Here is a 20193-nt window from a genome sequence, read left to right on the forward strand (position 1 = left end):
GCCATGTTTCCCTTCAGGTCCTGTCCCACCCCGTGTTCATACCCCACCCGCCCGTTTTGGTCTACGCGGACCGACACGAAGATGCTGTGCAATGTGGTGGAGGTGACGGAGTGGAAGCAGCAGCCTGAGGCTCCACTTCCGAGTCAGGAGGCACTGTGTCCTCCGTACTCGCTTGTGGCATGCGCTGCGAGCTGGCACGACACCTTGGGATGAAGCGCCGTGTCCAGCCAGCAATGCATGCCGTAGGGCATTGGTTGCAGCTGTCTGCTGCTGAATGGCCTCCAACGTCTCCCATGCAGTCTGTGCTTGCTCAGAAGACCAGTTGAAGAAGTTCGTGCAGAACTCGCTCCAGGTTGCTGGAAACTGGCTCCAGTTCGCGGAGAACTGGCTCCAGTTCACAAAGAAACCCGCGAAACCCTGGATAAGATCGCGACCAATCGTGACTGTCTCCCTGCACAGGGATAATAAGCTCTCCGTCTGGCCCTCCATGGTAGGTGATTGCTCACCCCGCTGACCGGACATCCGTAGGGTCAGCATTTGCAACGTTACGTGCCTTGGCATCACCACCTACACACTGCTTGGTCTAGGTGCATCATCCATCTCAATAGAGATGGCCGCAGGTTTTTCCCCCCGCCCCCACAAAAATGTTTTGTCATCTTCCTCCTCCTCCTCCTGCTCCTGCTCAACATGAGTCAGCAGTTCTTCCTCTTCCGCTTCTTCCACCTGCGAGGTATTTGATGGCTCGGGAGTAGTGGATGTCTCCACTGACTCTATGGACACTTGACCTTAGATAGACGAATGAAATTACTAAACAACTTATAACAATACATATCAATACATATCAATATTTTAATAACCCAAAACATTACAATACTTTTCAATACCTCATGTGCACAAGGGTTCACCAGGACTCTTGATCTATGACCTCATTTGTAGATCAAGAGTATGTATATCAAAATTAACTATCAAATTACATTATAAATGCATAACATTACATGCGTAACTACGATATTTTTAGTATGTATTTAATAATGTTTGACACATTGCACAGTGCACAGTTCCTATTATTCACAAGACCTCAAGGGTGGCTTCGGCCACACCACGGGTCGTGACCGAACTGCTTTCAGGCCCCACCAAGGCGACCGCAAGCTCCTCGTATTCATTGAGTATATGGACCATAGCCGAGTCGTCGCCCGTCCTCCTTTGCTCTGAACGGTTGATAAATATCTTCTTCTGTAAATGATAAGATAACATTGCATGGCATAAGCTAATGGACTTAGCAATAAACATTTTAGACTGACAGATTTAAATGTTCGATTAAAAATTAGCATTGCATTGCATATGAATAATATTTCATACTATAAGATTCGACTTAGTGTTAGGGTGCATAAATTAATTCATAATTTAATTATTTTATACTATAACAAAATGACATTGAAGATTCTAATTAAAATTTCCACACATCATTTAAATAATACATATGTATGATTTTAAATATAAATTTCAACTTAATCTGGCTGCTGCCAGCAGCCTGTTCCATCTTTTACGGCACTGATCTGGTGTGCGCACTTTGTTTGATGCCGATGTGACCACATCGGCAATCTCAGCCCATATTCTCCTATATGCATGGGGTGGAGGTTTCCCATGCCCACCCCGTGTTAAGTACTCCCACCTTGTGCTGACGATATTTACGAGGGCCTCATTAGCCTCCTCACTAAAGGGTTTGGCCCTTCTCCTCTCATTTTCTCCCTCCATTTTGATTTTTTTAATATATTGCAGTATTTCAGAATTAAAAAACTGTTAACAAAAATATATTTACACTAATAATTATTTGAAATTCAAAAAAAAATACAAAGATCTTTCAGATTAGTTATTTTTACGTTCAAATACAAGATTCACTATCCACCGAACACAAAAGCCTCTCTCCTTCTCTTTCTGTCTCTCTCTCTCTCTCTCTCTCTGACCCTCCCTGTGCTTCTGAGCATGTGTGATGACCCCTGACCTCGCAAAACGCGGCAAAGAAATTCAACCACAAAAAATCCTACACATGCGCAGAATAGCGTTGCTAGGGAAGCTTTTTTTTCTTCTTTGAGTTCCGTTTTCAGTGGGCGATCGTGAGATCACTGAAAAATCACGTTTGACATTGATGGGGTAAGGCCGAGTGGAAAATCGCCCCCAAAAAATGGGCCTTGTGCAGGCGATCAGCAAGACCGAGAAGTCCCACATTGCTGGAACATGGCCCATTTTTGGGGGCCTTAGCCACCCAGTGGAAAGTTTAGCCCATGTTTACAGACAAATAGACGCCAGTGAAAACAAAACTAATTTGCTGGGAATTCTATTTTCAAAGAAGAGGACTGTTAGTGATGCTCAAGATTATTCTTTCAACAATAGTGTTATTTGTTTTATTGATGGATTGATTGTCAGCTGAGCAATTTGTTGCAAAATAGAGATTGACAATGGACGGCCTTTCTCTTTCTTGCTGAACATAGAATTATTGTCACGAGAGCCATTGAGATAAGCAGCTGCCACAATTATTGTGCTCCCATAAGCTCGATCTGCTTATAAAACTAGAGACTGACATTGATGGAGAATTTCACCTCTGTATGGAACAAAAGCTTCTCCGTGCTTGGTGAAGCATGAGTAGAGGGATAGAATTTATTGAAGTTTTGATCAAACACTGATAACCAATTTGATGGTGTATGTTAAAGATGCATCAGCACCAGGACTTTTCCATTCCTGTCAGAAACTCACAAAAATAGTGGCTAGTTTGGAATAGCAATGATATCACTAGGTATCCAAGTTAGTTACAATTTTTACAACATTTTTAAATTAGATCAAAGGTTGATTTTCTAAGAAGAGTGGTTAAAAAGAAAAAAAAACTTTGAATATGTATACTTTTGAACTATTAAAAAATATCTCTATTGTTAAAAACTGTCAGGTCTAGTAGTGTCGTCCTCTTACCCCATCCGAGAAAGCATAGTACCACGGTAATGTTGTAAAGATTACATGTGTTGGAAGAATATATAATGCATACATTTCATGAATGTTAATATTTGTTGAGGCCTCTATACAAAAGCTAAACATGTTTTTCTGTATGTTCTGGAGAATATCAACAGGAGATGGCAATGAATAATTTAGAGAAAGAGTTTATCAACTAACAACCAAGATATGAACCAGAGTGTATTCTGGTCCATTATTGAGTGGTTTGAGTCCTTTGTCTTTCATTCACTTTAATGAAGAAGGGAGGTCCAATCTTGCAATCATTTTCCGAGGTCAGTTAGAATATATAACCTAGCTAAGTTCCAAATATGGCATCCTGCACACTCTTCCTCTTCCTTGCATTCTAACTGTGTTGAAATCAAGATGTATCACACATTCTCCCACTCCAAATAATTCTTACCTGAACCTCTAAACTGTGGCATTCTTATCCCCTTTACAATTCCTTTATTCTGACAATGTACACACTTTTAAAATATAAGCTTTCTGTTACATAACCATAACTTCCCGCATTACCTTGATTTAGCTCCTACTCTTATTAAACTTTGATAAGAGCTTTGGCCCTTTATGCAGGTTTCTAAAAAATGGTGCATGGGAGTGCATCACTACACAATACCACAGGGCATGTATGCAGAGATAAGCAGTACTCACAAAGATCTCAAATAGCCACAACGTTGGAATGGGAGGCCAGGGTGGAAAGCTCTTAGTTGAAATCTAGAATATATACGTGAGGGTCTGAATCCATTGTGATCAGAATTAATCATGCATGTATCAAAGTCCATCAAGATGCCTGAAATCCCAAACTGTCGCAGTTGAGAAATTCTTGCAGATTTCTCAAGCAAATGCAGTGGATGTTGTGCGTATGATATAAGAAGGCATTTGATGAGGCATTGCATTGAAGGTCTTCTGATTTGAAAAAATATATTAAAGGATATACGGTAACATGGACAAGTTAGTATAAGGGCAGAAAATAAAGAATCATGGTTAATGGATGTTTTTTGGACATGTGGCATGGATAAAAACAGTGGTGTCCCCAGGAGCTAGCATTGAGACATTTCAAAAGAAACATAATAAATAAGAGCAGGCAAAAGCCATACGGCCCCTCGAACCTACTCTGCCATTCAGTAAGATTATGACTAATCTTCCCCCTCAACTTCACTTTCCTGCCCGATCTCCAGATCCGTGGATTCCCTCAGAGTCCAAAAATCTATCCATCTCAGCATTGAATATATTTAATGACTGAGCGTCCATAACTCTCTGCAGTAGAGAATTCCAAAGATTCACAAACCTTTGTGTCATGTATTCAACTATCATTGTAACCCATGTATAAGCTGACCTAAGTTGTACACCTTGAAAACATTGGCCACAAGGGGGTGAACTTGCGGGAGACACTCCTAACCTGGACATTCAGGTATAAACGGGGAAGCTCAAGCCACCTTCAACAGTCGAGGTCTTGGTAATAAAGGTAACTGGTCCCAGAGTGACCTTCTCTCAAGTATGGCCCTCGTGTGCATTTATACTGTACAGTAAGGACATATCATTGGCGAAGGGAAACTGGGATTTAAACCACGCGAGCATGGCCACTAGCAGCACAGAAGAGAGCTACTGTGTTGGTGATGATTGGGATGACTTTATTGAGAGACTACAGCAAAGTTTTGTCACTAAGGAATGGTTGGGACAGGATTTGGCCGACAAACACAGGGCTCATCTGACGGTTTGTGGATCCAGGACATATTCCCTGATGAAGGACCTTCTAGCGCCAGAGAAGCCGGCGGACAAGACGTTCGAAGAGCTCAGTAAGTTGATCGGGGAACACCTTAAACAGGCGAGCAGCATGCACATGGTGAGACACCGGTTTTACATGCACCGGCGGCGAGAAGGACAAAGCGTTCCTGACTTCGTGGCAGATCTCCGGCGACTGTCGAGCCTATGTAAGCTCACAGATCATGCAGAGCGGAGATGCTGCAAGACTTTTTTATTGAGGGCATCGGGCACGCTGGGGTTTTCAGAAAACTAATTGAGACCAAAGACTTGACCTTGGAAGCAGCGGCTCTGATAGTCCAGACATTTATCTCAGGGAGGAAGAGACCAGAATGATGTATGACAAAAATCTTGGCTCAAATGCGGCAAACGACCAGGGAGTCAATATTGTTAATGCGGCACACAATTCTCAAGGCAGACAAGGGCAATCGGACATGCCCCAGCATGTAGTCAAACCCAAAGGGGGAATTCAACAGAGACAATGGCTAGCTGAATGGCGATTCATGCCATTGCAATGGACAATGCGGCCAGTAATGGGGCCATCAACACCTGTTAATGGTGCGCTTAAGGACAGTTACAGAGACAGTCAGAGATGATCGACTGGTAATGGACCTTTTGTTTCCAACAACAGAGCCTCCAGCTCATGCTGGAGGTGTGGAGGCAAACACACAGCCAGAGCTTGCAGGTATCAGCAATATACCTGCAGAAACTGCATCGTCAGCGGTCACTTGGCGCATATGTGCAGAAAGCTTGCAGCCAGGTTGATGTATGAGGACGACAGGCCCGATGTAAGCCCTACGAGACCAAATGAATACTGGGGGAAATCGCTGGAAGCTGAAGTTCAGCGAGTTCATGTGGAGCACATATACAGTTCATATACCAGGACACCACTGATAATGATGAATGTGCTCCTCAATGGCATCTCAGTATTAATAGAGCTAGACACGGGGGCCAGCCAGTCCTTGATGAGTATCAAACAGTTCAAAAGGTTGTGGGTGTCCAAGGCCAGGAGGCCAAAATTATTGCCGATTGATGCACAGCTACGGACATATACAAAGGAGATCATTCCGGTGCTAGGCAGCGCCACAGTATTCGTGACCCACAAAGATTCGGAGAACAGGTTGCCACTCTGGATTGTCCCGGGGAACGGTCCTGTACTACTGGGGAGGAGTTGGCTTGCTGTCGTGAACTGGAAATGGGGCGATGTCAATGCAATTTCTTCTGTGGAGCGAGTATCATGCTCACAGGTCCTGGACAAATTTGACTCATTATTTCAAATTTGACTCATTATTTCAACCCGGCATCGGCTCTTTCATGGGGGACAAGGTAGTGCTTCACATAAACCCGGACGCCAGGCCAGTACATCACAAGGCCAGAGTGTTGCCGTACATGATGTGGGAAAAGATAGAATGCGAATTGGACTGCCTGCTGAGGGAAGGCATCATCTCGCCAGTCGAATTCAGTGACTGGGCGAGCCTGATCGTGCCGGTGCTCAAGGCGGATGGGTCGGTCAGGATATGTGGCGATTACAAGGCCACCATCAATCGGGTGTCACTCCAAGACCAGTACCCGCTACCGAGAGCGGAGGACCTCTTTGCGATGCTATCCGGTGGCAAACTTTTTTCAAAATTGGACCTGACCTCAGCTTACATGACCCAGGAGCTGGCGAGTGAGTCGAAGAAGCAGACCGCCATCACGACACACAAGGGGTTGTTTGAGTACAACAGATGTCCATTCGGGATTCGCTCAGCCGCCGCGATCTTTCAACGAAATATGGAAAGCCTCCTCAAGTCGATTCCAAGGACGGTGATTTTTCAAGACGACATCCTCATCACGGGTTGTGATACTGAAGAACACCTCCAAAACCTGGAGGAGGTGCTACGCAGACTGGACTGGGTAGGTCTGCGACTGAAAAAGGCGAAGTGCATCTTCCTAAATCCAGAGGTAGAATTCCTGGGGATGAGGGTAGCAGCAGACGGGATCAGAGCTACTGCATGCAAAACGGAAGCGATCCAGAGAGCACCCAGACCCCGTAACACGATGGAGCTGCGTTTGTTCCTGGGGCTCCTGAACTATTTTGGTAACTTTCTTCCCAAATTGAGCACGCTGTTAGAGCCGCTATACGTGCTCCTACGCAAAGGTGGCTAATGGGTCTGGGGGGATAGCCAGGAAAGGGCTTTTGATAGAGCACGCAATTTGTTATGCTCCAACAATCTGTTAACGCAATATGACCTGTTTAAGAAACTTGTTCTAACGTGCGATGCGTCGTCCTATAGGGTTGGGTGTGTGTTGCAGCATGTGAATGCCAATGGTCAGTTACAGCCGGTAACTTATGCCTTCAGAAGTCTTCCCAGGCAGGAAGGGGATACGGGATGGTAGAAAAGGAAGCGCTTGCATGTGTATATGCAGCCAAAAAATGCACCAATACCTGTTTGGCAGGAAATTTGAGCTGGAGACAGATCACAAACCCCGAACGTCCCTTTTGGCTGACAACAAGGCCATAAATGCAAATGCGTCGGCCCGCATACAGAGGTGGGCACTCACGTTAGCCGCCTATGACTATACAGTTCGGCACAGACCGGGCACTGAAAACTGCGCCAATGCACTCAGCAGGCTCCCACTAGCCACCACCAAGGGGACAACCGAGCATGCTGCTGAGATGGTCATGGCTGATGAAGCTTTCGAAAGCGTAGGCTCACCCGTGAGAGGCCGTCAGATTAAAGTCTGGACAAATAGAGACCCGCTACTGTCTTTAGTCAAGAAATGTGTCCTGAATGGGGACTAGGGAGCCATGTACGAAGCATGCCCTGAGGAATTTAAACCATTTCACAGGCGCAAGGATGAACTCTCGATTCAGGCCGATTGCCTACAATGGGGAAACCGAGTAGTCAAGCCCCAGATGGGCAGAGAGGCGTTCATCCGAGAACTCCACAATGAGCACCCAGGCATTGTCATGATGAAGGCAATTACCAGGTCACATGTTTGGTGGCCAGGGATAGATGCAGACCTGGAACTTAGTGTTTGCAGGTGCAACACGTGTGCCCAGCTGGGCAATGCACCCAGGGAAGCCCCCCTTAGCCCCTGGTCATGGCCCGCCAAGCCATGGTCACGCATCCATGTGGACCACGCAGGTCCTTTCATGGGAAAAATGTTTTTGGTTGTAGTAGACGCCTACTCCAAATGGATCGAGTGTGACATTCTCAATTCAAACACATCCTCTGCCACGGTAGAATGTCTACGGGCAATGTTCGCCGTCCATGGTCTACCGGACGTCTTGGTCAGCGACACTGGCCCGTGCTTTATAAGCATTGAATTCCAGGACTTCATGGCAGGAATCTGCAACCATGTCAGAACGGCACTGTTCAAGCCAGCCTCAAATGGCCAGGCAGAACGAGCAGTGCAGATAATCAAACAGGGGAGTCTCAGAATCCAAGGGGCTTCCCTACAAAGTCGCATATCACGCCTCCTGTTGGCCAATAGATCCCGACCACACTCGCTCACAGGGGTTCCACCCACAGAGCTGCTAATGAAAACGACGCTCAAACATCGAAACATAGAAAATAGGTGCAGGAGTAGGCCATTCGGCCCTTCGAGCCTGCACCACCATTCAATAAGATCATGGCTGATCATTCCTTCAGTACCCCTTTCCTGATCTCTCTCCATACCCCTTGATCCCTTTAGCCGTAAGGGCCATATCTAACTCCCTCATGAAAATATGGCATCAACAACTCTCTGTGGCAGCAAATTCCACAGGTTAACAACTCTCTGAGTGAAGAGGTTTCTCCTCATCTCAGTCCTAAACAGCCTGCCCCTTATCCTAAGACTGTGTCCCCTGGTTCTGGACTTCCCCAACATCGGGAACATTCTTACTGCATCTAGCCTGTCCAGTCAAGTCAGAATCTTATATGTTTCTATGAGATCCCCTCTCATCCTTCTAAACTCCAGTGTATAAAGGCTCAGTTGATCCAATCTCTCCTCATATGTCAGTCCAGCCATCCCTGGAGTCAGTCTGGTGAACCTCCGCTGCATTCGCTCAACAGCAAGAACGTCCTTCCTCAGATTAGGAGCCCAAAACTGAACACAATATTCCACGTGGGGCCTCACCAAGGCTCTGTACAACTGCAGCAAGACTTCACTGCTCTTATACTCAAATCCCCTTGCTATGAAGGCAACATACCATTTGCCTTCTTCACAGCCTGCTGTACCTGCATGCAAACTTTCAATGACTGATGAACCATGACACCCAGGTCTTGCTGCACTTCCCCTTTTCCTAATCTGCCGCCATTCAGATAATATTCTGCCTTCGTGTTTTTGCCCCCAAAGTGGATAACTTCACATTTATCCACATTATACTGCGTCTGCCATGTATTTGCCCACTCGCCTAACCTGTCCAAGTCACCCTGCAGACTCTTAGCGTCCTCCTCACAACTCACACCGCCACCAAGTTTAGTGTCATCTGCAAACTTGGAGATATTACACTCAATTCCATCATCTAAATCATTAATATATATTGTAAAGAGCTGGGGTCCCAGCACTGAGCCCTGCGGCACTCCACTAGTCACTGCCTGCCATTCTGAAAAGGACCCGTTAATCCCGACTCTCTGCTTCCTGTCTGCCAACCAGTTCTCTATCCGCATCAATACATTACCCCCAATACCATGTGCTATGATTTTGCACACCATTCTCCTGTGTGAGACCTTGTCAAAAGCCTTTTGAAAGTCCAAATACACCACATCCACTGGTTCTCCCTTGTCCACTCTGCTAGTTATATCCTCAAAAAAATTCTAGATTTGTCAAGCATGATTTCTCTTTCATAAATCCATGCTGACTTGGACCAATCCTATCATTGCTCTCCAAATGCGCTGCTATTTCATCCTTAATGATTGATTCCAACATTTTCCCCACCACCGATGTCAGGCTAACCGATCTATAATTACCCATTTTCTCTCTCCCTCCTCTTTTAAAAAGTGGTGTTACATAGGAACTGATCTAGAGTCGATAGACTGTTGGAAAATGATCACCAATGCATCCACTATTTCTAGGGCCACTTCCTTAAGTACTCTGGGCTGTCGACTATCAGGACCTGGGGATTTATCGGCCTTCAATCCCGTCAATTTCCCTTCCACAATTTCCCGCCTAATAAGGATATCCTGCAGTTCCTCCTTCTCGCTAGACTCTCGGTCCCCTAGTACATCTGGAAGGTTACTTGTGTCTTGATTTGTGAAGACAGATCCAAAGTAAGTGTTCAATTGGTCTGACATTTCTTTGTTCCCCATTATAAATTCACCCAAATCCGACTGCAAGGGACCTACGTTTCTCTTCACTAATCTTTTTCTCTTCACATATGTATAGAATCTTTTGCAGTCAGTTTTTATGTTTCCGGCAAGCTTCCTCTCATACTCTATTTCCCCCCTCTTAGTTAAACCTTTTGTCCTCATCTGCTGAATTCTAAAATTCCCCCAGTCCTCCGGTTTGCTGCTCTTTCTAGATAATTTGTATGCCTCTTCCTTGGAATTAATACTATCCTTAATTTCCCTTGTTAGCCACGGTTGAGCCACCTTCCCCGTTTTATTTTTACTCCAGACAGGGATGGACAATTGCTGAAATTCATCCATATGCTCTTTAAAGGTTTGCACCATCAATCCTTTGAGTATCATTTGCCATCTAATCTAGCCAATTCGCGCATTATACCATCAAAGTTACCTTTCCTTCAGTTCAGGACCCTAGTTTCTGAATTAACTTTGTCACTCTCCATCTTAATAAGGAATGCTACCATATTATGGTCACTCTTCCCCAAGGGGCCTCGCACAACAAGATTGCTAATTAGTCCCTTCTCATTACACATCACCCAGTCTAGGATGGCCAGCTCTCTGGTTGGTTCCTCGACATATTGGTCGAGTAAACCATCCCGAATAAACTCCAGGAAATCTTCCCCCACCACATTGCTACCAGTTAGGTTAGCTCAATCAATACCTTGATTAAAGTCGCCCATGATTACTGCTGTACCTTTATTGCACACATTCCTTATTTCTTGTTTGATGCTGTCCCCAACCTCATGACTAGTACTTGATGACCTGTACACAACTCCCACTAGCGTTTTCTGCCCTTTGGTATTCCGTAGCTCCACCCATACCGATTCCACATCATCCAAGCTAATGTCCTTCCTTACAATTGCATTAATTTCCTCTTTAACCGGCAACGCCACCCCACCTCCTTTTCCTTTCTGTCTATCCTTCCTAAATGCTGAATACCCTTGTATGTTGAGTTCCCAGCCTTGGTCACCCTGGAGCCATGTCTCCATGATGCCAATCACATTGTATCCGTTAACTGCTATCTGCGCAGTTAATTCATCCACCTTAATCCGAATACTCCTCACATTGAGGCACAGAGCCTTCAGGCTTGTCTTTTTAACACACTTTGACCCTTTAGAATTTTGCTGTAAATTGATGCTTTTTGTTTTTTGCCTTGGGTTTCTCTGCCCTCCACTTTTTCTATCTCCTTTCTATCTTTTGCTTCCCTTTGTCTCCCTGCATAGGTTCCCATCCCCCTGCCATATTAGTTGAACTCCTCCCAAACAGCACTCGCAAACAATTCCTCTGGGGCATTGTTCCGGTCCTGCCCAGGTGCAGACCATCCGGTTTGTACTGGCCCCACCTCCCCCAGAACCGGTTCCAATGCCCCAGGAATTTGAATCCCTCCCTTCTGCACCATTGCTCAAGCCACGTATTCATCTGAGCTATCCTGCGATTCTTACTCTGACTAGCACGTGGCACTGGTAGCAATCCTGAGATTACTACCTTTGAGGTCCTGCTTTTTAATTTAACTCCTAGCTCCCTAAATTCGTCTCGTAGGACCTCATCCCATTTTTTACCTATATCGTTGGTACCTATATGCACCACGACAATTGGCTGTTCACCCTCCCTTTTCAGAATGTCCTGCACCCGCTCCGAGACATCCTTTGACCCTTGCACCAGGATGGCAACATACCATCCTGGAGTCCCGGTTGCTGCCGCAGAAACGCCTATCTATTCCCCTTACAATTGAATCTTCTATCACTATCGCTCTCCCACTCATTTTCCTACCCTCCTGTGCAGCAGAATGTCCTTGACTTCCCATATAGTACAGCAGGAGCATAACACGTGTCCGAGCTGTCCTGCCATGACTTAACCCTTAGATAAACTTAATCTGACAACAACAAGTCTAAAGGTTACTTACTGATATAGCAAAGAAAAAAGAAAAGCTACTCACCAATCACCAGCCAATCACTTATCCCCTTGGCTGTGATGTTACCTTTCAATTTCTTTCTACTTTTTTGCCTTCTCTCCTTGCTGAAGCTGCACCAGCATGCCTTTTCTAGGCCTCACCAACGCCATGAACGCCCGCCTCTCAACTGCCGCCGCCTCTCGCTGCCACTGGGCCTTTTATAGGCCTCACCAACGCCACGTACTCCCGCCTCTCGACTGCCATGTTATCCCTTATACACACCACCATGAACAAAATTGTTGAGAGCAGGCGCCGGTCACAATGTGACTACCATGAGGGGAATGCGAGGGCGCGATGTATTGATGTCAATGACCCTGTCTTTGTCCTCAACTACGTTGCAGGGCCCAAATGGCTCGCAGGCACTGTGATTGCCAAAGAGTGGAATAGGATTCAGGTAATTAAACTTATCAATGGACAAATCTGCCGCAAACACGTGGATCAAACAAAAAGGAGGTTCAGCAAAATCCTAGAAGAAGCAGAGGAAGAACACGATGTAGAGTTCACTCCACCACAGGTGACCGAACACCAGAACCAAATGGAGGAGAGCCCAGTTACTGTGGGCAGTCCGAACAGACCTGAGGCACCGCAAACAGCAGACACTCAGGCCAGCACCCAACAACCGAAGGCCCAACTCAGGTGCTCTACAAGGGAGCGTAAACCACCAGAGAGACTTAACCTGTGCTCCCAATTAAGACTTTGGAGGGGAGGTGATGTCATGTATTCAACCAGCATTGTAATCCATGTATAAACTGACCTAAGTTATACACCCTGAGAACACTGACCACTAGGTGGTGAACTTGTGGGAGACACTCCTAACCTGGACCTTCAGGTACAAAAGGGGAAGCTCCACCCATCTTCTCCACTTCAGTGCTAGCAAATAAAGGTTACTGGTCACAGAGTGACCTTCTCTCTGGTATGGGCCTCATGTGCATTTGTACTGTCTCGTAAGGACATATTAGATCAGGGCCAGTGGAGTATTGAGGGGGATCGGTTCAGATTTGGAGGATTTAGATTGAATGAGCATTGGGGGTGGGTCAGGACCCGGAGGATCGGGGCTGGAAGGGGGAGGCTGGGAAAGCAATCGGAGGCCTTGGGGAGGGAGGTTGGGAGATGATCGGAGGCCTTGGAGATCAAAGGCCTCAACCGGGTGAGTTTGGGGGGAGATTGGAGGCCTCATGTAGGGGTGATTGGAGGCCTCCAGCGAGGAGATTGGAGGCCTCAGCGAGCTGTATGATTATAGAGATTCAATGAAACACAGCACTGGATCTAGGAGGTAAGTGGAAAGGTGCTTACCTCCTGGATCCAGCAGTCCTTGACTTCCTTTAGCTGGCAGGTTCCCCGAGGCCTGGAAATCCCGACCAGCCAGAGTTAAATTTGTAATGGTGGATCACCATGAGGCACGCAACCCGCCTCCTGGGAGCAGGTTGGCTGCCCGCCTCCAGTCCAGCCTCCGTTATAACTGGAAACGGGCAGGTTGGATGCAGGTCGGTGTCAGATGTCAGTTTTAACTCCTTAACCTCCCAGCCGACCCCAACCCACATGTTTTGGGGGATTAAAATTCCCTCCATTGAGTCAACCACACTTTTACATGAACAAACTCTTCAAAGGTAACGTTTCCATTCACATCAAATTTTCAAAATAATGATATATAAGCCATAGTAGAACTGGATACTTTTCCCACACGCCATGTTTAATTCTCTTCAGAAGACTTGCAGAGACTCTGAATGATTATTGAGGATCCTTGCTGGTTTCTGATCAATGTGAGCAATTTAACAAAAGTCAAATTTCTTTAACTGTATCTAACCAAATTGCAAAATGTAATGCCATCCTACCATATAATTGTGCATCTAATTAATGAGATTAAAGAGTTATTATAGAAATCTAGACACAAACTATGTTGCTGAAATCTCAGCATAAGTCCCTGGATTTGTCCCTCCTCCTGATCTCACCAAAGTATATGGAATCAGGGAGAGGCACCATATTTCAGTAATTTCACAAAGAACCCATGCCATTCAGGGTACACCTTGGCAACCCTTCAGATGTGGCTGGTGGAGGATAGCCACTCAGGAGGTGCCCCAACCCTCAGCAACTTTCTAAATGTGGCCTATCAGCCCCGTTTATTCAGGTTACCAAACAAGTGTAAGAAATTTTAAAAATCTTCAGAGGTTTAGGTGATGTCTCAGGCCTGGATCGTTAGGTAGGTCCCACTTCCACCGGCCATCAGGTCACTCAACATAGAAATATAGAAACATAGAAAATAGGTGCAGGAGTAGGCCATTTGGCCCTTCGAGCCTGCACCACCATTCAATATGTTCATGGCTGATCATGCAAATTCAGTACCCTATTCTGCTTTCTCTCCATACCCCTTGATCCCTTTAGCCGTAAGGGCCACATCTAACTCCCTTTTGAATATATCTAACAAACTGGTCTCAACAACTTTCTGTGGTAGAGAATTCCACAGGTTCACAATTCTCTGAATGAAGAAGTTTCTCCTCATCTCGGTCCTAAATGGTTTGCCCCTTATCCTTAGACTGTGACCCCTGGTTTTGGACTTCCCCAACATCGGGAATATTCTTCCTGCATCTAACCTGTCCAATCCCGTCAGAATTTTATATGTTTCTATGAGATCGCCTCCCATTCTTCTAAATTCTTCAACTATAATCAATCAAAATTCCTCAACGTAACTATTTCCCACTTTCCTTCTCGGCTGGAGCTGAAAAGATGCCTGAGTTGGGAGCTACCACTCCCACCATGTAACCCCACCTTTTTCTAGAGTAGGTGGACTAAGGGACCTCCCCAAACCAACCCCACAGAAACTGGTGAGGAATAAGTGGGTGTATTGGTATATCCTAGTCCCAATCTAATTTCTGGCTTTTCAGCTACGCGCCTGGCAGACTTACAGCGGGAGTGCATTAGAAGGGCTATGGATTTTTGGCCCTATGATCTTTACCATAGATATTGCTGTGCTGTATTTCACTATTTTCTTCAACTATAATCAATCAAAATTTCTCAGATCCTTTCTCATTAGTATTGGTTTTGTAAAAGAACCTGATTTTGAAAGTTTGGTCCTTCATGCTGCAATCAGTGGGAACTTACTTTCTCTCTATTTAACTGAATTTTGTCAATGACTATCTCTCAACCTTTCTTGCAAGATGTACATATAATATTATTGAAGATTTGTTGCATTTTCTTCATCTCTTTCTTTATTTTTGTTATCTGAACAAAAAAACTCACTCCTGCATTTTATTTGATAACATTTTTGTATTTTTTTCGACACTGTTTGTTTATCTGCTGTTCATATTTCCAATTGTACAATTTATATATAAACTCCTGCAAAAGCAACATTTCATCAGCTAGTTTTAAACATGCATAATTAATAATCAAATATGAAACATGTCTAGAATGTCACCAGCTAATACTGATTATCCCAGGCACAGCAATATATTTATGAGTGAGACTTGAACTTATATTGAGAAACCATCTGCCTATAAAGAATACCTATCGTTATGCTCAGAGGTGATTATTAAGTAGTGGTTTCACTGCAATTAATAATAGAGATGACATGATGGGTATTCTCAGGCTGGGATTTCGCTAGATCACAAAAATGGGTAGAACATAAAGGGATGTTTTAATAAGTTGGTTTACCCATTTAAAATATACAGGTCAATACTTTGGCTAAAACAGACAGTGAAATGTCGTACATTTACTTAGAACAACCTCCAATGTGCAGAGTAGGTCAGCAAACTGAAAGCATTTAGCCAGTAAGAGAACATCAACATCTTAGAATGTAAAACGTTTCTATTACTGAGTTCTGCTCAGGAGTAAGAACTGGTCATATCAGATTTTTTGGTATCTATTAAACAATCAGAAAAATGTAACATTAATTTTACCCAAAAGTTTAATATTAGACAAACACACGGAGGCATAATCACAAACATAGGGCAGGTCATGTTGTGTATCTCTAAAGCATGCACTCCCATGTTCCGCCACCAGGGAGCTCATCCCCTGAAGTCCCAAGGGATCCCAACATCCCTTGGGAGCACTGCATGGAAGCCAGCCCTGAAGGCCTGTAGTGTCTTATTAAAGACTGAGGTCACTGTTACTTTAATCTCCCTGTGTGCAGCCTCATCTGTGTTAGGAACACAATAACTAGCGACGAGAATACGAATCCAACGCAAAGATGCAGCAAACTGTGGGCATCTTGGAGAAGTTCTTGGAGGGTGAGGACTGGGAAGTCTATGTCGAACGGCTAGACCAGTACTTTGTAGCCAACGAGCTGGACGGAGAAGGAAGCGCTGCAAAAAGGAGAGTGGTCCTCCTCACAGTCTGCAGGGCACCGACCTACAGCCTCGCGAAGAATCTTCTGGCTCCGTTGAAACCCACGGATAAGTCATATGAGGAACTGTGTACACTGGTTCTGGAGCATCTTAACCTGAGGGAGAGTGTGCTGATAGCGAGGTATCGGTTGTACACGTGCCAGCGATCTGAAGGTCAGGAAGTGGCGAGCTACGTCACCGAGCTAAGGCGACTTGCAGGACAATGTGAGTTTGATGGCTACCTGGAGCAAATGCTCAGAGACATTTTTGTACTGGGCATTGGCCACGAGACCATCCTATGAAAACTTTTGACTGTAGAGACACCGATCCTCAGTAAGGCCATTGCGATAGCACAGGCGTCCACCAGTGATAATACCAAACAAATCTCTCAGCACACAAGTGCTAGCAATGTTCATAAATTAACTGGAACTGTGTTTGCGAGCAGAAATGTACAGGGCAGAATCCACGAGTCTGCAACTGCCAGCAGGCCTCAGGTGACCTAGATGACTCACAGTCCCCAACAAAGGATGAATGCAAGGCAATTCACACCTTGTTGGTGCTGTGGAGGCTTCCATTCAGCCTATTCATGCCGCTTCAAAAGGTGTGTTTGCAAGAGCTGTGGAACAATAGGGCACCTCCAACAAGCTTGCAAACGAGCTGCAAGCTCTGCAAAACCTGCTAACCACATGGAAGATCGGTCCATGGATCAAAGCAATTTCGAGCCTCAGAGAGAGGAGGCAGATGCTGAAGTACACAGGGTGCACACATTTTCGACGAAATGTCCATCTATAATGCTCAACATAAAATTGAATGGCTTACCCGTAGCCATGGAACTGGACACTGGTACTAGCCAATCCATCATGAGTAAAAAGATGTTTGAGAGACTGTGGTGCAACAAGGCATTCAGACCAGCCCTGAGCCCCATCCACACGAAACTGAGAACGTACACCAAAGAGCTTATCACTGTCCTGGGCAGCGCCATGGTTAAGGTCACCTACGAGGGCATGGTGCATGAACTGCCACTCTGGATTGTCCCGGGTGATCACCCCACACTGCTTGGAAGGAGCTGAATGGGCAAAATCTGCTGGAACTGGGATGACATCGAGCGCTATCACATGTCGATGAGGCCTCATGTACCCAGGTTCTTAACAAATTTCCTTCCCTTTTTGAGCCAGGCATTGGAAACTTTTCCAGGGCAAAGGTGTGGATCCACTTGGTCCCAGACGCACGATCCATTCACCATAAGGCGCGAACAGTACCTCACATGATGAGGGAGAGAATGGAAATCGAGCTGGACAGGCTGCAACGCGAGGGCTTCATCTCCCCAATGGAATTCAGCGAGTGGGCCAGCCCAATTGTTCTAGTACTCAAAAGTGATGGCACAGTCAGGATTTGCGGCGATTATAAAGTAACTATTAATCGTTTCTCACTACAGGACCAATACCCGCTACCTAAGGCAGACGACCTATTTGCGATGTTGGCAGGAGGCAAGATGTTCACCAAACTCGACCTGACTTCGGCCTACATGACGCAGGAGCTGGAGGAGTCTTCAAAGGGCCTCACTTGCATCAACACGCACAAAGGACTGTTCATCTACAACAGATGCCCGTTTGGAATTCAGTCGGCTGCAGCTATCTTCCAGAGAAACATGGAGAGCCTAATACAAATACTGAATAATACAAGCCATTTTTAATCTAAATATAAATTGATTTAAATGTATAACAGATGTCTAACAAACAAATTATATAACTTGACCACCTGCAACTGCATAATCAGACAACAATGTTGAAATATTTTCTGTCATACTGAGGTGTGAACTAGATTTCTAATGAAGTAGCTATTTTTATAAAGTTTGATTTGCAATGTCTGTAAGCTTGTAATGTTGTAGCTCCACACTGTGGAAGTGGACATATTGTGTTACTGCAACTAAAGGTGAATAAATGAGTCAGCTGACCAGAAGCTTCCAGAACTTCTGAGATGCTGTCTGCCATTATAGAAAGCTGTGTGTGCTGTGCTTTGTGAATATATCACATTTGGCGATGAGAATGGGATTTTTCAGATGATATAAAGCTGAAATATTGTTGGTGAAGGATTCAGCCAGCCGACAGAGAGACTTTGGAAGCTTCTCTGTCTTTGGAAATAGCTACAAAATCCAAGGTAAAAAAACGAGCATACTGTCTGCACTGCAGAGAAAAAATGGCGATACCCATAGCAGTAATGTGACACTTAGGTGAATATAAACGCGACCAGGAAAGGTTTGTTGTACCTAAGTCCGATGGTAAGGTAAGATTGTGTGATAATTATAAAGTAACTGTAAACCAGGTTCTAGAGGGTAATGTCCCCAATACATTGCCGAATATAGAAGATTTGTTCACAACACTGACAGGTAGTCAGATTTTCTCAAAACTGGATCTTACAAATGCCTACTTACAGCTTGAACTAGATGAGGAGTCCAAGTCATGCTTGACTATAAATACTCATCAAGGCCTATATCAATTTAATAGGCTACTGTTTGGAGTGTCTTCCGCCCCTGCCATATTCCAAGGAGTGATGAACCAGATTTTGCAAGGTATTGAAGGGGTAATATGTTATTTAGATGACATACTATTTCAGCACCAAATAGGCAAATTCATAATAACATATTGAATGAAGTCCTCAAACAGCTAGAGAAGTACAGAGTACGAGTGTCTGCTCACAAGTGTGAGTTATTTCAAAACTCAGTGGAGTACTTTGGATACAGAGTAGACAAAGATAGTTTACATCCAACTATGGAAAAACTGGATGAATTAGCAATGCACCCACTCTCAGGAATGTCACTGAACTTTGTTCATTCTTGAGTCTTTTGAACTATTGTGGGAAGTTCCATTCAAATTTGGCTACAGTATTACATCCACTGAACGAACTTTTGAAAAAACAGGTCCATTGGAAGTGGTGAAAAGAATGCAATACAGCATTCAAGGAGTGTAAAAGCAAATTGGTGGAGAGCACCATTTTAATTTCACTATGACATAGCTAAGGAGATTAAGCTTGCATGTGATGCCTCTCTGTATGGAGTTGGGGCAGTAATCTCTGATGTATTAAGTAGTGGGGAGGAGTGACCAATTGCTTTTGCTTCACGCATTCTCAGTGCCAGTGAGAGTAATTATGCGCAAATTGAAAGGGAAGCTTTGACATTAATTTTTTGGGGTCAAGAAGTTCCACAAATAAATGTATGGTCATAAGTTTACCATCGTTATGGATCATAAGCCCCTATCAGCATTCCTCCATCCAACGTCCCCAGTTCCAACATTAGCTGCAGCCCGAATGCAGAGATGGCTTTGAGTTTGTCAGCATATACATATGATGTTGAATACAGATGATCAGCGGATCACAGTAATGCTGATGCAATGTCTAGATTGCCTTCCCCATCACAGGTTACACCCGATAGGGAAGAAGTGTTTTATTTTTCATACATTGATGAACTGCCAGTCACAGCTAAAAAGATTGGTAGAGCAACCAAACGTGACCCAATGATGTCAAAGGTGTATGATTATAGTGCAAATGGATGGCCAAACCATGTAACAGACAAAGATATTCATCCATTCTTCATTCGTAAGAATGAATTATCAATCGATAAAAAGTGTATCTTGTGGGGTGCAAGAGTGGTTATACCAAATAAATTCATGTCCAAATTATTCGGAGACCTCCATGACCAGCACCTGGGAATGTGCTTGACCAAGCGTCTTGCACGCAGTTATTTATGGTGGCCAGGTCTTGATAAAGATATCGGGTACATTGTGAGTCAGTGTATGACATGTCAATCGGTAAGCAAGCAACCACCACCAGTACCATTACAGCCATGGAAATGGCCTCCCAG

The sequence above is a fragment of the Pristiophorus japonicus genome, chromosome 10, assembly GCF_044704955.1.
Source record: "Pristiophorus japonicus isolate sPriJap1 chromosome 10, sPriJap1.hap1, whole genome shotgun sequence".
NCBI lineage: Eukaryota > Metazoa > Chordata > Chondrichthyes > Pristiophoridae > Pristiophorus > Pristiophorus japonicus.